Source organism: Chiloscyllium punctatum, chromosome 1 (assembly GCF_047496795.1).
Source record: "Chiloscyllium punctatum isolate Juve2018m chromosome 1, sChiPun1.3, whole genome shotgun sequence".
NCBI lineage: Eukaryota > Metazoa > Chordata > Chondrichthyes > Orectolobiformes > Hemiscylliidae > Chiloscyllium > Chiloscyllium punctatum.
The window spans coordinates 95359713-95376822 of NC_092739.1; the positions used below are offsets into that span (position 1 = coordinate 95359713).

The following is a 17110-nucleotide window of genomic DNA, read 5'->3' on the forward strand; positions in this document are numbered from 1 at the left end:
AGCTAAATTGAACACCAGTAAGCAGATTATTGATGGGTAGATGATGCTTGATGGCCCTATTGATGAATCCATCCATCACTATGCTGATGACTGGGAAGAGCCTGACAAGGGAGTAATTGACTGGGTTAGATTTATGTTATTTTCCTGGTTATAATGTAGCTGAGCAAACTTGTATATTATAGAGAGATGCCAGTATGATATCTGTATTGCCATCTCGTCAAAGGGAATTGCTTGATCTGCTGTGGAAAGTTTCAGCACTGAAGCCAGGATATTGTCAGAACAAATAATCATTTCTTCATCCAGAACACTTGCTACTTTGATTATAGCATCAGTATTGGTGGGAATGTGATGGTAGTGTTAGATGGTTACTCACACGCTGCTCCCAGCCAGCAGGATAATTCACCAGATTACCTACCAATCGGTTCAGGCTGGACCACCAGAATATAGAACGTAGAACATTACAGCGCAGTACAGGCCCTTCGGCCCTCGATGTTGCACCGCTCTGTCATACCAATCTGAAGCCCATCTAACCTACATTATTCCATGTACGTCCATTTGCTTGTCACATTGCAGGCAAAGCATTCCATACCCTTACTACTCACTGAGTAAAGAAACTACCTCTGACATCTGTCCTATATCTATCACCCCTCAATTTAAAGCTATGCCCCCTCGTGTTTGCCGTCCCCATACTTGGAAAAAGGCTCTCCCTGTCCACCCTATCTAACCCTCTGATTATCTTATATGTCTCTATTAAGTCACCTCTCAACCTTCTCTCTAACGAAAACAGTCTCAAGTCCCTCAGCCTTTCCTCATAAGACCTTCCCTCCATACCAGGCAACATCCTAGTAAATCTCCTCTGCACCCTTTCCAAAGCTTTCACATCCTTCTTATAATGCGGTGACCAGAACTGTACGCAATACTCTAAGTGCGGCCGCACCAGAGTTTTGTACAGCTGTAGCATAACCTCATGGTTCCGGAACTCAATCCCTCTATTAATAAAAGCTAAAACACTGTATGCCGCCTTAACAACCCTGACAAACTGTCTGGCAACTTTCAAGGATTTGTGTAACTGGACACTGAGATCTAACTGCTCATCCTCACTACCAAGAATCTTACCATTAGCCCAGTACTTTGCATTCCGGTAACTCCAACCAAAGTGAATCACCTCACACTTATCCGCATTAAATTCCATTTGCCACCTCTCAGCCCAGCTCTGCAGCTTATCTATGTCTCTCTGTAATCTACAACATCCTTCGTCACTATCCATAACTGCACCGACCTTAGTGTCGTCTGCAAATTTACTAACCCACCCTTCTACGCTCACATCCAGGTCATTTATAAAAATGATGAACAACAGTGGACCCAACACCGACCTGGACTCCAGGATGAACATTTCCCATCAACCACCACCCTCTGTCTACTTTCAACAAGCCAATTACTGATCCAAACTGCTATATCTCCCATAAACCCATTCTCCTGCATTTTGTACAATAGCCTACTGTGGGGAACCTTATCGAACACCTTGCTGAAATCCATATGCACCACATCAACCGGTTTACTCTCAACTACCTGTTTTGTCACCTTCTCAAAGAATTCAATAAGTTTTGTGAGGCACGACCTACCCTTCACAAAACCGTGCTGACTATCCCTAATCAAATTATTCTTTTCTAGATGATTATAAATCCTATCTCTTTTAACCTTTTCCAACACATTACCAACAACTGAAGTAACAACTCAGTGGTCTATAATTACCATGGTTGTCTCTACTCCCCTTCTTGAACAGGGGAACCACATTTGCTATCCTCTAGTCTTCTGGCACTATTCCTGTAGACAATGACGATTTAAAGATCAAGGCCAAAGGCTCGGCAATCTCCTCCCTGGCTTCCCAGAGGATTCTAGGATAAATCCCATCCAGCCCAGGGGACTTATCTATTTTCACACTCTGCAGGATTTCTAATACCTCTTCCTTGTGAACCTCAATCACACCTAATCTAGTAGCCTGTATCTCAGTTATCTCCTCGACAACATTGTCATTTTCTAGAGTGAATACTGTCGAAAAATATTCATTTAGTGCTTCCCCTATCTCCTCTGATTCCACACGCAACTTCCCACTACTATCTTTGATTGGCCCTAATCTTACTCTCGTCATTCTTTTATTCCTTAAATATCTATAGAAAGCCTTAGGATTTACCCTGATCCTATCTGCCAACAACTTCTCATGTCTCCTCCTGGCCCTTCGGAGCTCTCTCTTTAGGTCTTTCCTGGCTACCTTGTAACCCTCAAGTGCCCTAACTGAGCCTTCACATCTCATCCTAACGTAAGCCTTCTTCCTCTTGACCAGAGTTTCCACTTCCTTCATAAATCACGGCTCCCACGCTCTACAGCTTCCTCCCTGCCTGACAGGTACATACTTATCTAGGACACACAGGAGCTTTTCCTTGAATAAGCTCCCCATTTCTAATGTGTCCATCCCCTGCAGTTTCCTTCCCCATCCTATGTTTCCTAAATCTTGCCTAATCGCATTGTAATTGCCTTTCCCCCAGCTGTAACTCTTGCCCAGTGGTATACACCTATACATTTCTATCACTAAAGTAAACATAACAGAATTGTGATTGATATCACCAAAGTGCTCACCTACTTCCAAGTCTAACACCTGGCCGGGCTCATTACCCAGTACCAAATCTAATGTGGCTTTGCTCCTTGTTGGCCTGTCTACATACTGTATTAGGAAGCCCTCCTGCTCACACTGGACAAAAACTGACCCATCTATATTATTAGTAGTTCCCAGTCAATATTTGGAAAGTTGAAGTCCCCCATGACAACTACCCTGTCTCTCTCACTCCTATCGAGAATCAGCTTTGCTATCCTTTCCTCTACATCTCTGGAACTATTCGGAGGCCTATAGAAAACTCCCAACAGGGTGACCTCTCCTTTCCTGTTTCTAACCTCAGCCCATACTACCTCAGTTGACGAGTCCCCAAACATCCTTTCTGCAACTGTAATACTGTCCTTGACCAACAATGCGACACCCCCTGACCAACAATGTGACACCCCTCACCTCCCCCCCCCACCCCCAACTTTTACCATCTTCTTTGTTCTTACTGAAACATCTAAATCCTGGAACCTGCAACAACCATTCCTGTCCCTGCTCGATCCATGTCTCCGAAATGGCCACAACATCAAATTCCCAGGTATCAACCCATGCTGCAAGTTCACCCACCTTATTCCGGATGCTCCTGGCATTGAGGTAGACACATTTCAAACCAACTTCTTGCTTGCCGGTGCCATCTTGCATCCCTGAAACTTGATATCAGACCTCCCTACTCTCAACCTTTTCTATACTTGAACTACAATTTTGGCTCCCATCCCCTGCTGGATTAGTTTAAACGTACCCCAATACCCTTAGCGAATATCCCCCCCAGGATATTGGCACCCCTCTGGTTCAGATGAAGACCATCCTGCTTGTAGAGGTCCCACCTACCCCAGAAAGAGCCCCAATTATCCAAGAATCCAAAACCCTCCCTCCTGCACCATCCCTGTAGCCACATGTTCAACTCCCCTCTCTCCCTATTCCTTGCCTTACTAGCACGTGGCATGGGCAACAAGCCAGAGACAACAACTTTGTTTGTCCTAGCTCTAAGCTTCCATCCCAGCTCCCTGAATTTCTGCCTTAAATCCCCATCTCTGTTCCTACCTATGTTGCTGGTGCCCATGTGGACCACGACTTGGGGCTGCTCCCCCTCCCCCTTAAGGATCCCAAAAACACGATCAGAGACATCACAAACCCTGGCACCTGGGAGGCAACACACCAACCGTGAGTCTCTCTCGTCCCCACAGAACCTCCTATCTGTCCCCCTAACTATGGCGTTCCCAATGCCTAATGCTCTGCTCCTCTTCCCCCGTCCTTTCTGAGCAGCAGGGATAGACTCTATGCCAGAGCCATGTGGCCCACTGCTTTCCCCTGGTAAGTTGTCCCCCCCAACAGTATCCAAAACGGTATACTTATTGTTGAGGGGGATGACTGCCTGCCAGTTCCCTTTCCGTCCCCTGACTGTCAACCATCTGCCTTTTTCTTGTACCTTAGAAGTGACTACCTCCCTGTAACTCCTCTCAATAATCCCTCTGCCTCCCAAATGATCCGAAGTTCATCCAGTTCCAGCTCCAGTTCCCTAACGCGGTTTTCGAGGAGCTGGAGTTGGGTGCAGTTCCCGCAGATGTAGTCAGCAGGGACACTAGTAGTGACCCTTACCTCCCACATTCTGCAGGAGGAACATTCAACTGTCCTAACCTCCATTCCCACTATTCTAAATTCCTAAAGAGACTGTTGAAAAAATAAGGAATAAAAAATAAACTTGTTACCTTACCAATCTGGCGCACAGAACCTTTTTATTGGTTAGAGGAGGGGGATGGTTGGGAGACACTACCCGAGTAGTGTTTCGGGTAACGGAACCACACAAATATATGACTTCCCAGAAGTCCTTTACTCCTCCCTCACCTCACAGTAAATGGAGGCCCGACCCCTGAGGTAAGTCCCTTTTAATGCGGGAAAACTCACCCTTCCCGGCAGCCTTCACTTCACCACTCCTTCTCTTCTCACCGCTCTGGTAAAATGGAGCTGCTGTCCAATCAGTGGGTTACACCTATTCAGTCCTAAACTCAACCATTCAATCCCTACTACTTTGGCCATTCAGCAGTAAGAACCTGTCCTTTCTTGTTTCTTCTTACAGTCTGGAGGTCAGGGCGAGTTGGGAGGATAGCTATGGCATAGTGGTATTATCACTGAGACCTTGTTCAAATCCTACCATGGCAGAATTTGAACTTAATTTTAAAAAATTGGGGTTAATAGAACATAGAACATAGAACATAGAACAGTACAGCACAGAACAGGCCCTTCAGCCCACGATGTTGTGCCGACCACTGATCCTCATGTATGCACCCTCAAATTTCTGTGACCATATGCATGTCCAGGAGTCTCTTAAATGTCCCCAATGACTCTGTCTCCACAACTGCTGCTGGCAACGCATTCCATGCTCTCACAACTCTCTGTGTAAAGAACCCGCATCTGACATCCCCTCTATACTTTCTTCCAACCAGCTTAAAACTATGACCCCTCGTGTTAGTCATTTCTGCCCTGGGAAATAGTCTCTGGCTATCGACTCTATCTATGCCTCTCATTACCTTGTATACCTCAATTACGTCCCCTCTTCTCCTCCTTTTCTCCAATGAAAAAAGTCCGAGCTCAGTCAACCTCTCCTCATAAGATAAGCCCTCCAGTCCAGGCATCATCCTGGTAAACCTCCTCTGAACCCGCTCCAAGGCATCCACATCTTTCCTATAATAGGGCGATCAGAACTGGGTGCAGTATTCCAAGTGCGGTCTAACCAAAGTTTTATAGAGCTGCAACAAGATCTCATGACTCTTAAACTCAATACCCCTGTTGATGAAAGCCAAAAACACCATATGCTTTCTTAATAACCCTGTCCACTTGGTGGCCATTTTAAGGGATCTATGTACCTGCACACCTAGATCCCTCTGTTCCTCCACACTACCAAGAATCCTATCCTTAATCCTGTACTCAGCTTTCAAATTCGACCTTCCAAAATGCATCACCTCGCATTTATCCAGGTTGAACTCCATCTGCCACCTCTCAGCCCATCTCTGCATCCTGTCAATGTCCCGCTGCAGCCTACAACAGTCCTCTATACTATCAACGACACCTCCAACCTTTGTGTCATCTGCAAACTTGCTGACCCATCCTTCAACCCCTCATCCAAGTCATTAATAAAAATTACAAACAATAGAGGCCCAAGGACAGAGCCCTGTGGAACACCACTCACCACAGACTTCCAGGCAGAATATTTTCCTTCTATTACCACTCGCTGTCTTCTGTTGGCCAGCCAATTCTGTATCCAGACAGCTAAGTTCCCCTGTATACCATTCCTCCTGACCTTTTGAGTGAGCCTACCATGGGGAACCTTATCAAATGCCTTGCTGAAGTCCATATACACCACATCCACAGCTTGACCCTCATCATTTCTAGTCACATCCTCAAAGAACTCGATAAGGTTTGTGAGGCATGACCTGCCCCTCACAAAGCCGTGTTGGCTGCATTTAATCAAGCCATGCTCTTCCAGACGGTCATAAATCCTATCCCTCAGAACCCTTTCTAACACCTTGCAAATGACAGACATGAGACTTACTGGTCTGTAATTGCCGGGGATTTCCCTATTTCCTTTCTTGAAGAGAGGAATTACATTTGCCTCTCTCCAGTCCTCATGTACGACTCCAGTGGAGAGCGAGGATGAAAAGATCTTCACAAGTGGCGAAGCAACTGCATTTCTCATTTCCCAAAGCAGCCGAGGACAAATCTGGTCTGGGCCTGGCAACTTGTCAATCTTAATGTTTGACAACATTTTCAGCACACCAGCTTCCTCTATCTCTATCCATTTCAGCAAGCATACCTGCTCTTCAAAGGTTTCATTCACTACAAAGTTTGTTTCTTTCGTAAAGACAGAAGCAAAAAACTAATTTAGGGCTTCCCCTACCTCCTCAGACTCCATACACAAGTTCCCTATGCTATCCCTGATCGGCCCTACTCTTTCTTTGATCATTCTCTTATTCCTCACATAAGTGTGAATTGCGTTTGTGTTCTCCCTAATCCGTTCTTCCAAGCCTTTCTCGTGCCTCCTCCTGGCTCTCCTCAGACCATTTTTAAGCTCCTCCTTGCCTGCCTGTAATCCTGTAGAGCTGAGCTTGACCCTAGCTTCCTCCACCTTATGTAAGCTACCTTTTTCCTTTTGACGAGAAGCTCCACCGCTCTCGTCATCCAAGGTTCCTTTATCTTACCACTTCTTGCCTGTCCCAGAGGGACATATTTACGCATCACTTGCAACAACTGTCCCTTAAACAGTCTCCACGTGTCTATAGTGCCTTTACCATGGAACAATTGCTCCCAGTCCATGCTTCCTAACTCATGTCTAATCGCATCATAGTTTCCTCTTCTCCAATTAAATATCCTCCCATTTTGCCTAATCCTCTCCTTCTCCATAGCTATGTAGAATGTTAGGCAGTTTTGGTCGCTATCACCAAAATGCTCTCCCACCACAAGATTTGATACCTGCCCCGGCTCATTGCCAAGCACCAAGTCTAAAATGGCCTCTCCCCTCGTAGGCCTGTCAACGTACTGAGTTAGGAAACCCTCCTGAACACACCTGATATATATGGTCACTGCTTTCCTTCCCGGCTGCCCCTCTGGTCCTCGTCACTTCCCCCGCTGCTCCCGCTCCTTCTGTGAAAGGGAAAACACTGCTGTCCGCTATCGGTAAGTAATATTTTAAAAAACTGCCTTACCTTAGCTGCAGTCTTCCGGGTTCGTCTTATCTCCGCTGCTGCTCACACTCAAAATGGCCGTTTGCGTCGAAGGGTGAGTATTTATACTCACTGCTTTCCTTCCCGGCTGCCCCTCTGGTCCTCGTCACTTCCCCCGCTGCTCCCACTCTTTCTATAAAATGGAAAACACCGCTGTCTGCTACCGGTAAGTAATTTTTTTTAAAACTGCCTTACCTTAGCTGCAGTCTTCCAGGTTTGTCTTATCTCCGCTGCTGCTCACACTCAAAATAATAATCTGCTGATGACCACAAAACCTTTGTTGGAAAGTGAAAAGCCTGGTTCACTATCTGGCTCAGGGAAGGAGATCTGCCATCCTTGCCTGGTCCAGCCTACACATGACTCCAGACGCACAGCAATGTGATTGACTCTGAACTGCCCTCTGAAATAGACGAGTAAGCCATTCAGTTGGCTCAATCGCTACAAAGTCTCAAAGAAATAAAACCGGACAGAACACCAGGCATCAACCTAGGCACCAGAAAAGACAGCTGCAGAAAGAAGCCTCTTGACTCTGCAAAATTCTCCTCACTAACATCTGGGAGCTAGTGCCAAAACTGGGAGAGCTGTCTCACAGTCTCACCAATCAACAACCTGACATGGTTATTATCAGGACAATGTGCCAGACACCACCATCCCTATTTCTGGATATGTCCTGTCCCAGCAGTAGAACAGACCCAGCAGTGGTGACAGCACAGTGGTATACAGTCAGGAGGGAGTTGTCCTGGGAATCATCAACATTGATTCCAGACCCCATGAAGTCTCATGGCTTCAGGTTAAACATGGGCAAGAAAACCTCCCGCTGATTATCATGTACCGTCCTCCCTTTGTTGATGAATTAGTACTTCTCCATCTTGATTAACACTTGGAGGAAGCACTGAGAGTAGGAAGGGTATAAAATGTACTCTGGGAGGGGAATGTCATGCCCACCAGGAAGAGTGACTCGGCAGCAGCATTACTGATTGGGCCGCCCGGGTTCCAAAGCACATAGCTACTATACTGGGTCGTGGCAGGTAGTGAGGGAACCAACAAGATGGAAAAACTTATTTGTTGTCATCCTAACCAATCTGCTGCTGCAAATGCACCTGTCTATGACAGTATCGGTAAAAGTGACCACTACACTGTCCTTGTGGAGACAAAGTGCTGCCTTCACATTGAGTTCTGTGACATTATCACAGTGCTAAATGGGACACACTTTGCTAAGATCTAGCAACACAAAACTGGGCATCAATGAGATGCCATTGGCCATCAACAGCAACAGAATTATGCTCCAGCACAATCTGTAACCTCTTGGACCAGTGTATCCCCCACTCAACTGTTACCAACAAGCCAGGGATCAACCCTGGTTCAATGGAGAGTGCAGGAAGTCAAGCCTGAAGCAACATCAGGTATACCTGAAGGTGAGGTGTCAAACTGGTGAAGCTACGAAACAGGACAAGTCGCATGACAAACAGCAAGTGATAGACAGAGCTAAGTGATCCCACAGCCAACAGATCAGATCTAAACTCTGCAGTTCTGCCACATCCAGTTGTGAATGATAGTGGACAATTAAACAACTTACTGGAGGAAGAGCCTCTACAAATAGAACATAGAACATAGAACATTACAGCACAGTGCAGGCCCTTCAACCCTCGATGTTGCACTGACCTGTGAAACCAATCTGAATCCTATCTATCTTACACTATTCCATTTTCATCCACTTGTTTCTCCAATGACCAGTTAAATGCCCTTAAAGTTGTCGTGTATACTACTGTTGCAGACAGTGTGTTCCACACCCCTACTTCTCTCTGAATAAAGAAACTACCTCTGACATCTGTCCTATATCTATCACCCCTCAATTTAAAACTATGTCCCCTCATGCTAGCCATCGCCATCTGAGGAAAAAGACTTTCATTGTCCACCCTATTTAACCTTCTGATTATCTGATATATCTCAATTAAGTCACATCTCAATATTCTCTCTAACAAAAACAGCCTCAAGTCCCTCAGTCTTTCCTGCTAAGACCTTCCCTCCATCAACTTTACCAACACCTTCCACCCAACCTCAAATTCACCTGGACCACCTCAGACACCTCCCTCCCCTTCCCGGACCTCTCCATCACTGTCTCTGGCGACCAACTAACCACAGGCATCTAATACAAGCCCACCAACTCCCACAGCTATATAGACAACACCTTCTCCCACCCTACCTCCTGTAAGAATGCCATTCTTTATTCCCAATTTCTATGTCTCTGCCACATCTGTTCCCAGGATGACCAATTCCATCTCAGAAAGTCCCAGATGACCTCCTTCTTCTACAATCACAACTCCCCTTCCCATATGGTTGACGATGCCCTCCAATGCATCTCCTCCAGTTCACGCACTACCACCTTTGAACCCCTCCCCTCCCAATGCAACAAGGACAGAACTTCCGCACATATCGCATCATCCTCTGCCACTTCGGCCACTTCCAAACAGACCCCACCACCAAAGATATATTTCCATCCACACCCCTATCAGTGTTCTGGAAAGACCATTCCCTCACCAAGTCCACACCCCCTGATAGTCCACACCCCACTCCTGGCACCTTTCCAGGCAAAACTGCAAAGCCTGCACCCAAAACCACTCTCCTCACCTCTGTCTAAGGCGCCAACGGATCCTTCCACATCCATCAGAAATTCACCTGTACCTCTATCAATGTCATCTACTGCATCTGTTGCACCCGGTGTGGTCTCCTCTACATCAGGGAGACAGGACGCCTTCTTGCAGATCGTTTCAGAGAACATGTCTGGGACACCCGCACACTCCAACCCCACTGTCGCGTGGCTGAGCACTTCAGCTCCCCCTCCTACTCCGACAAGGACATGCAGGTTCTGGGCCTCCTCCACCACCAAACCGTTACCACCCAACGCCTGGAGGAGGAATGCCTCATATTCTGCCTTGGGACCCTTCAACTACATGGGATAAATGTGGATTTCAACAACTTCCTCATTTCCCCTCCCCCTACATTATCCCAGTCCCAAGCCTCCAACCTGGCACTGCCCTCCGGACCTGTTCCCACTGCCCCCTCTGACATATCACCTTCTCCCTCACCTTCATCCACCTATTGCTTTCTCAGTTACCTTCCCCCCAACCCTATTCTCCCTCCCATTTGTATCTCAGCCCCCAGCCCACAAGCTTCATTCCTGATAAAGGGCTTATGCCTGAAACATTGATTCTCGGATGCTGCCTGACCTGTTGTGCTTTCCCAGCACCACACTCTCAACTCTTCCATCCATACCAGGCAACATCCTAGTAAATCCCCTCTGCACCCTTTCCAATGCTTCCACATCCTTCTGATAATGTGGTGACTAGAACTGTAAGCAATACGCAAGTGTGGCTGCACCAGAATTGCTACAGTTGCAGCATGACCTCATGGTTCTGAAACTCAATCCCTCTACCAATAAAAGGTAACACACCATTTGCCATATTAACAACCCTTCAACCTGAGTGGCAACTTTCAGGGATCTATGTACATGGACGCAGAGATCTCTGTGCTCATTTACACTACCAAGAATCTGACATTAACCCAGTACTCTAATCCTTTTGCTCCTTCCAAAGTGAATCACATCACACTTTTCTGCATTAAACTCCGTTTGCCACCTCTTGGCCCAGCTCTGCAGCTTATCTATGTCCTTCTGTAAGCTGCAACATTCCTTAGCACTATCCACAACTCCATTGACATTAGTGTGATCCGCAAATTTACTAACCCATCCTTCTACACTGTCATCTAGGTCATTTATAAAATGACAAGCAGCAGTGGCCCCAAAACAGTTCCTTGCGGTACACCAGTAGTAACTGAACTCCAGGATGAACATTTCCCATCAACCACCACCCTCTGTCTTCTTTCAGCTAGCCAATTTCTGATCCAAACTGTTAAATCACCCTCAATTCCATACCTCCATATTTTGTGCAATAGCCAACTGTGGGGAAACAAATCAAACACCATACTGAAATCCAGATACACCGCATCCACCGCTTTATCCTCATCCACCTGCCTGGTCACCATCTCAAAGAACTTAATAAGGTTTGTGAGGCATGAACTACCCTTCACAAAACCATATTGACTATTTCTTATCAATTTAGTCCTATCTAGATGATTATAAATTCTATCTCTTGTAACATTTTCCAACACTTGACGACAACCGAATTAAGGTCACTGGTCTACAATTACCAGGTTGTCTCTACTCCCCTTCTCAAACAGGGACAACATTTGCTGTCCTCCAGTCTTCTGGCACTATTCCTGTAGTCAATGATGACATAAAGATCAAAGCTAAAGGCTCTGCAATCTCCTCCCTGGCTTCCCAGAGAATCCTAGGAAAATCCCATCCAGCCCAGGGGATTTATCTATTTTCACACTTTTCAGAATTGCTAACACCTCTTCCTGTGAACCTCAATCCTGTCTAGTCTAGTAGCCTGTATCTCAGTATTCTCCTCAACAACATTGTCTTTTTCCAGTGTGAATACTGAGGAAACATAATTGTTTAGTGCTTCTCCTATCTCCTTGGACTCCACACTCAACTTCCCACTACTATCGTTGATTGGATATTACTTCCATCCTCAGTGATGGAAGAGCCCAGCACATCAGTACAAAAGATAAGCCTAAACCTTTTGCAGCAATCTTCAGCCAGATGTAGATAATCCATCTTGGCCTCTTCCAATGGTTCCCCTCCAGTATCACTGATAGCAGTCTTCAGCCAATTAATTCACTCTCTGTGATATTAAAAAATGCTTGGAGGCACTATCTACTATAAAGGCTACAAGCCCTGAAAATATTCTGGCAATAGTACCAAAGACTTGTGCTCCAAAACCTGCCTCTCCCTCAGCAAAGCATTTCCAGTACAATAAGAGCACTGGCATCTACCTGACAATATGAAAACTTGCCCAAGTATATCCTGCATATAAAAAAGAAGAACAAATCCCACCCAAGCAATTACTGGCCCATCGGTCTACTCTCCAACATCAGTAAAGTGATGGAAGGGGTCATCAACAGTGCTATCAAGCAGCACCTGCTCAGCAATAAGTGACGTGTGGTTTGGGTTCTGCCAGGACCACTCAGCTCCTGACCTCATTGCAACCTTGGTTCAAACATGGACAAAAGAGCTGAATTCCAGAGAGGAGGTGAGAGTGATAACTCTTAATATCAAAGCTGCATTTGATACACTGTGGCATCAAGGTGCCCTAGCAAAACTGGAATCAATGGGAATCAGGGGGCAAACACTCTTGAAATTATAACTAGCACACAGAAAGATTTTTGTGGTTGTTGGAGATCAGTCATCTCAGCTACAAGAAATCTCTGTAAGAGTTCTACAGGGTAGTGTCCTTGGCCCAATCATTTTCAGCTGCTTCATCAATGACCTCCCCTCCATCATAAGGTCAGAAGTGGGGATGTTTGCTCATGATTGCACAATGTTCAGCCCGAGTTGTGACTCCTCAGATACTGAAGCAGGTTATGTTCAAATGCAACAAGATCTTGACAATGTCCAGGCTTGGACTGGCAAGTGGCAAGTTGCATTCATGCTGCACAAATGCCAAGTTATGACCATAATCAATAACACACAATCTAACCACCACCCTTGATATTCAATGGAATTACCATCACTGAATCCCTCACTATCAAAATCCTGGGGGGTGATCATTGACCAGAAACTTAATTGGACTTGCCACATTAACATAGTGGCTACAAGAGCAGGTCAGAGGCTCGGAATACCATGGTGAGTAACTCACCTCCTTATTCCCTAAAGCCTGACAATCATCTCCTGAGTGTGATGGAATATTCCTTACCTGCCTGGATGGATGCAGCTCCAACTCAAGACGTTTTGCAGTATCCAGGACGAAGCTGCCCACTTGATTAGCACCCAATCTACAATCATCCATTCCTTTCATAGGGATGCTTAGTAGCAACAATGTGAATTACGTACAGGGTGCACTGCAGAAATTCACCAAACAGCACCTTCTAAAACCACGACCACTTCCATCTAGAAGGACAACAGCAACAGATATATAGGAACACCACCATCTGCAAATTCTGCTCCTAGCCACTCACCATCTATTTTGGAAATATATCACCGTTCTTTTACAGTTGTTGGGTCAAAATCCTGGAATTTTCTCTCTAAGTGCATTGTAGGTCAACTTATAGCACATGAACTGCAGCACCATCTTCTCAAGAGCATTTAGGGGCAGGCAATAAGTTCTGGCCAGACAGTGGTGTCCATATCCCGTGAATGAATTAAAGAAATAGGGACAAAGAGACAAGGACAGGTATTGGCTTTCAGAGGCCATCCTCTTTCCGTCCCCAATGTTTGTATAACCTCCGACAGTTTGGGGCAAATGGAGAGACCCCTTAACTCACCTTTCCAATGGTCAGCTTTCTCACCCAGCGGGGAAGCTGATAATCAGGGAGATGGTGAGTTAAGGCCCTTTAGGAGCCATTAATTGTTCACAAGGCCCTTAATTGGTGATGAATCAAGAACGTCACGCATGGAGCTTCTGGCCCAGATCAGAGTTGCAAAGGCAGCAAAAAGCTTCTCTCCAGGCCAAATGTGCCCAGCTTCTTCTCCTTTCTTGCCACCTCCAGAAAGGTTGAATTTGTGGCCAAGTTATGTTGAATATGTGGGTCTTGCCAACAATAGATTCATGGCATATCTTTCGACTCTTAACTCCAGATTTGTTTTTATTGAATTCAAATTCCACCATCTAGTTGTGGCATGAGTCAAATGCAGGTCCCCAGAACATCACTTGGTTTTCTGGAGTAACAGTCTAGCTATAGTGCTACTGAGCTGTTGCCTCCCATCAATGAGGGACATAGTCGACAAGGTTTGAACCTGTACGGGGAGGCCCCCAACGGGTTTCCGGTCCATTGCCTTAACCCACTCGGCCACAACTACAGGAAGCTTTGAATGTATGAATCAATTCAGGCATCAATTCCTCCTGTTCACACGAGGAATGCTCTCATAATATCAAAGGACCAGATTACAGGATTACGGGGATACAGCAGTGGCAACAATAACTGGACAGCTACTTCAATGAGCTGGCACAGACATGATGGGCTGAATGGTGTCCTTTTGTGTGTTATGGGTGTCCTTTATCATGTTAAGTTGAGAACAAGTCCATGTAAGATCGATTTTACAGGTCACTGGAATAGTATGCAGCATATATGGAATCTATTCAGTAAAATTGGGAGTCGGCCTGTTTGAAACTTTATAGCAGGCACCTCCTCATCTTGCTGCAACTGATGATATGTTTACCGGTATACAATATAATAAATGTTATCATTAGTGAAAACAACGTGTTATTTTAGAAAACAGCTGCACATGGTAAACATTTGCACTATTCTTTTCGGTCTGTTTTATAGTAGCACAGGGTTATGCTCAGGAAACTCAGTGTGGGTGTAATGAGCAGCCCAAGCCCTCAGGTCACAGCTGTTTCTCGATGTGTCAAGGAGCTATAATCCATTTTTTTTCTTGGCTTTGTTTATGCCTGAATAGATCTACAGAAGCTGAAAGTGTGAACCGTGCCAGAGTGCTCCATTTTCCAAAAAGGAAGCTAAATGTGGGAATCGGAAGTCAATGCCAATCAAAATGTTGGAGGGAACCATTATGTCAGCCTGCTGATTGTTTGCAAGCTGTAAGCATTATACAAATCCAGAAAAATACATCAAATAAAACTTAGCTTCTTTGCTTCTCTTTTGTTGGATATTTCTGTGTAGGTTTATCAGCTGTAAAAATCCATTGTGCGTTGGTCATTAGCTGCATGCAGATGTCAAAAGGTCTGTAAATGTGAAAGTGAATAACCAGTAATGTAAACAATGTTGGGGTTTCTGATCGGGCCATGCTACTATTTTGCTTTCAATCAAGACATGAGGGAGGAGGACATATAATATGGAAGCAATATGACTTTTGATTCTTAGCATAATGGTAACATCACTAGGATGAGTAAACTAGTATAACCCTGGGATTATGGGTTCAAATCTCACCATGGCAGATGATGAAATTCGGGTTAAATTAAAGTTTGGACAAAAGATAGCCCAACGGTCATCATGTAATTACTGTTGATTGACTGAAAAACTCATCTGGCTCATTCTCATCTTTGGGAAGGAAATCTGCCATCTTTACCTCTGTCTATGTGTGATTGCAGACCCAAGTTATGGGATTGACTCCTAGCTGAGCTCTGTGTATTTAGGGATGGGTAATAAACATTGGACTATCCAGTGACACCCATATCCCATGACTGAATTCAAAAGGAATTTGTTGCCACAAAAGTGAAACAAAAATAGAAATTGCTGGAAAACATCAGCATCTGTGGAGATAAATCAGCATTAACATTGCAGGTCCAGTGACCTTTCTCCAGAACTGATGATGGCTAGGAAAAATTTGTTTTTTATGCAGAAGGTAGGGAGAGGCCAGAGGGTAAGGATAGGTGGAAACAGAGCCCGAAGAGAGAGAAGAGCAGTTGGACAGACAAAAGAGGGATAATGATCAGTCTGGTAGAGTGAATGGCTACTAATGAGGACTAATCATGGCTAACATGGTGTGATAACCTGGTGTGTGGTGTTTGGGGGTGAGGACATGGGACCAAATGCCCTAAATGTTTTGAACTTGATATTGAGATAAGAAGGCTATGGAATTCCCAAGTCGAAAATGAGGTGCTGTTCTCCTAGCTTGCGCTGAGCTGGTGAATGTAGGTACTTTTTAATTGTTATTAAATAGTAAGTTAATGTGTATTGGTTAGTCATCTTATTTCAACTGTTTCTGAGTTTTCTTTAGTTGATGGTGAGTGAAAGTTGATCCTGAGTGTGATAGGGTGACAGTGATTCAATTCATTACTTCTGGCAGAATATCATAGATGAAAAGTCAGCATACCACAGAGTAAATCATCCAAGGCCGACAGGAACTTGTAGAGCACAAGGGAAGTAAGTCAACACTGGACATTTTCCAGAAAAGGTGAAAACCAGAATTTCCAAGGGTTTTTCCAATATTATTCACCCAGGGTCGAAAGAGGGTGGGACAGGAAATCACCTTCCCTTGGTTTTTGCCTTCTGGTAAGAGCAAAATAACATCAATAATAAAATTGACTGCATTTTTCTCACATATTTCAGCTTTTCTGAAAGTGTTTTAATCACAAAATATAATCACCAAAAACCATGGATGGAAAAATAAATGCAGCATCAAAAAAATCTAGAAATTAAATAAACTGACACAAAATCAATGAGGTAAAAACAATGACTGCAGATGCTGGAAACCAGATTCTGGATTAGTGGTGCTGGAAGAGCACAGCAGTTCAGGCAGCATCAAAGGAGCTTTGAAATCGACGTTTTGGGCAAAAGCCCTTCATCAGGAATAAAGGCAGTGAGCCTGAAGCATGGAGAGATAAGCTAGAGGAGGGTGGGGGTGGGGAGAAAGTAGCATAGAGTACAATGGGTGATTGGGGGAGGGGATGAAGGTGATAGGTCAGGGAGGAGAGGGTGGAGTGGATAGGTGGAAAAGGAGATAGGCAGGTAGGACAAGTCCAGACAAGTCGTGGGGACAGTGTTGAGCTGGAAGTTTAAAACTAGGGTGAGGTGGGGGAAGGGGAAATGAGGAAACTGTTGAAGTCCACATTGATGCCCTGGGGTTGAAGTGTTCCGAGGCAGAAGATGAGGCATTCTTCCTCCAGGCATCTGGTGGTGAGGGAGCGGCGGTGAAGGAGGCCCAGGACTTCCATGTCCTCGG

The 17110-nt window shown here is 45.2% G+C and overlaps 1 long non-coding RNA gene across 1 annotated transcript in view; it reads left to right on the top strand.

Annotated features, from left to right (window-relative positions):
• Positions 1-15049, top strand: part of LOC140482393 (uncharacterized) — a 77650-nt gene extending 62601 nt beyond the window's left edge. The window contains exon 4 of the long non-coding RNA XR_011961720.1: positions 14888-15049. This is a non-coding gene — a long non-coding RNA (uncharacterized lncRNA). The remainder of the gene's footprint in view (positions 1-14887) is intronic.
• The last annotated feature ends 2061 nt before the right edge of the window (positions 15050-17110 follow it).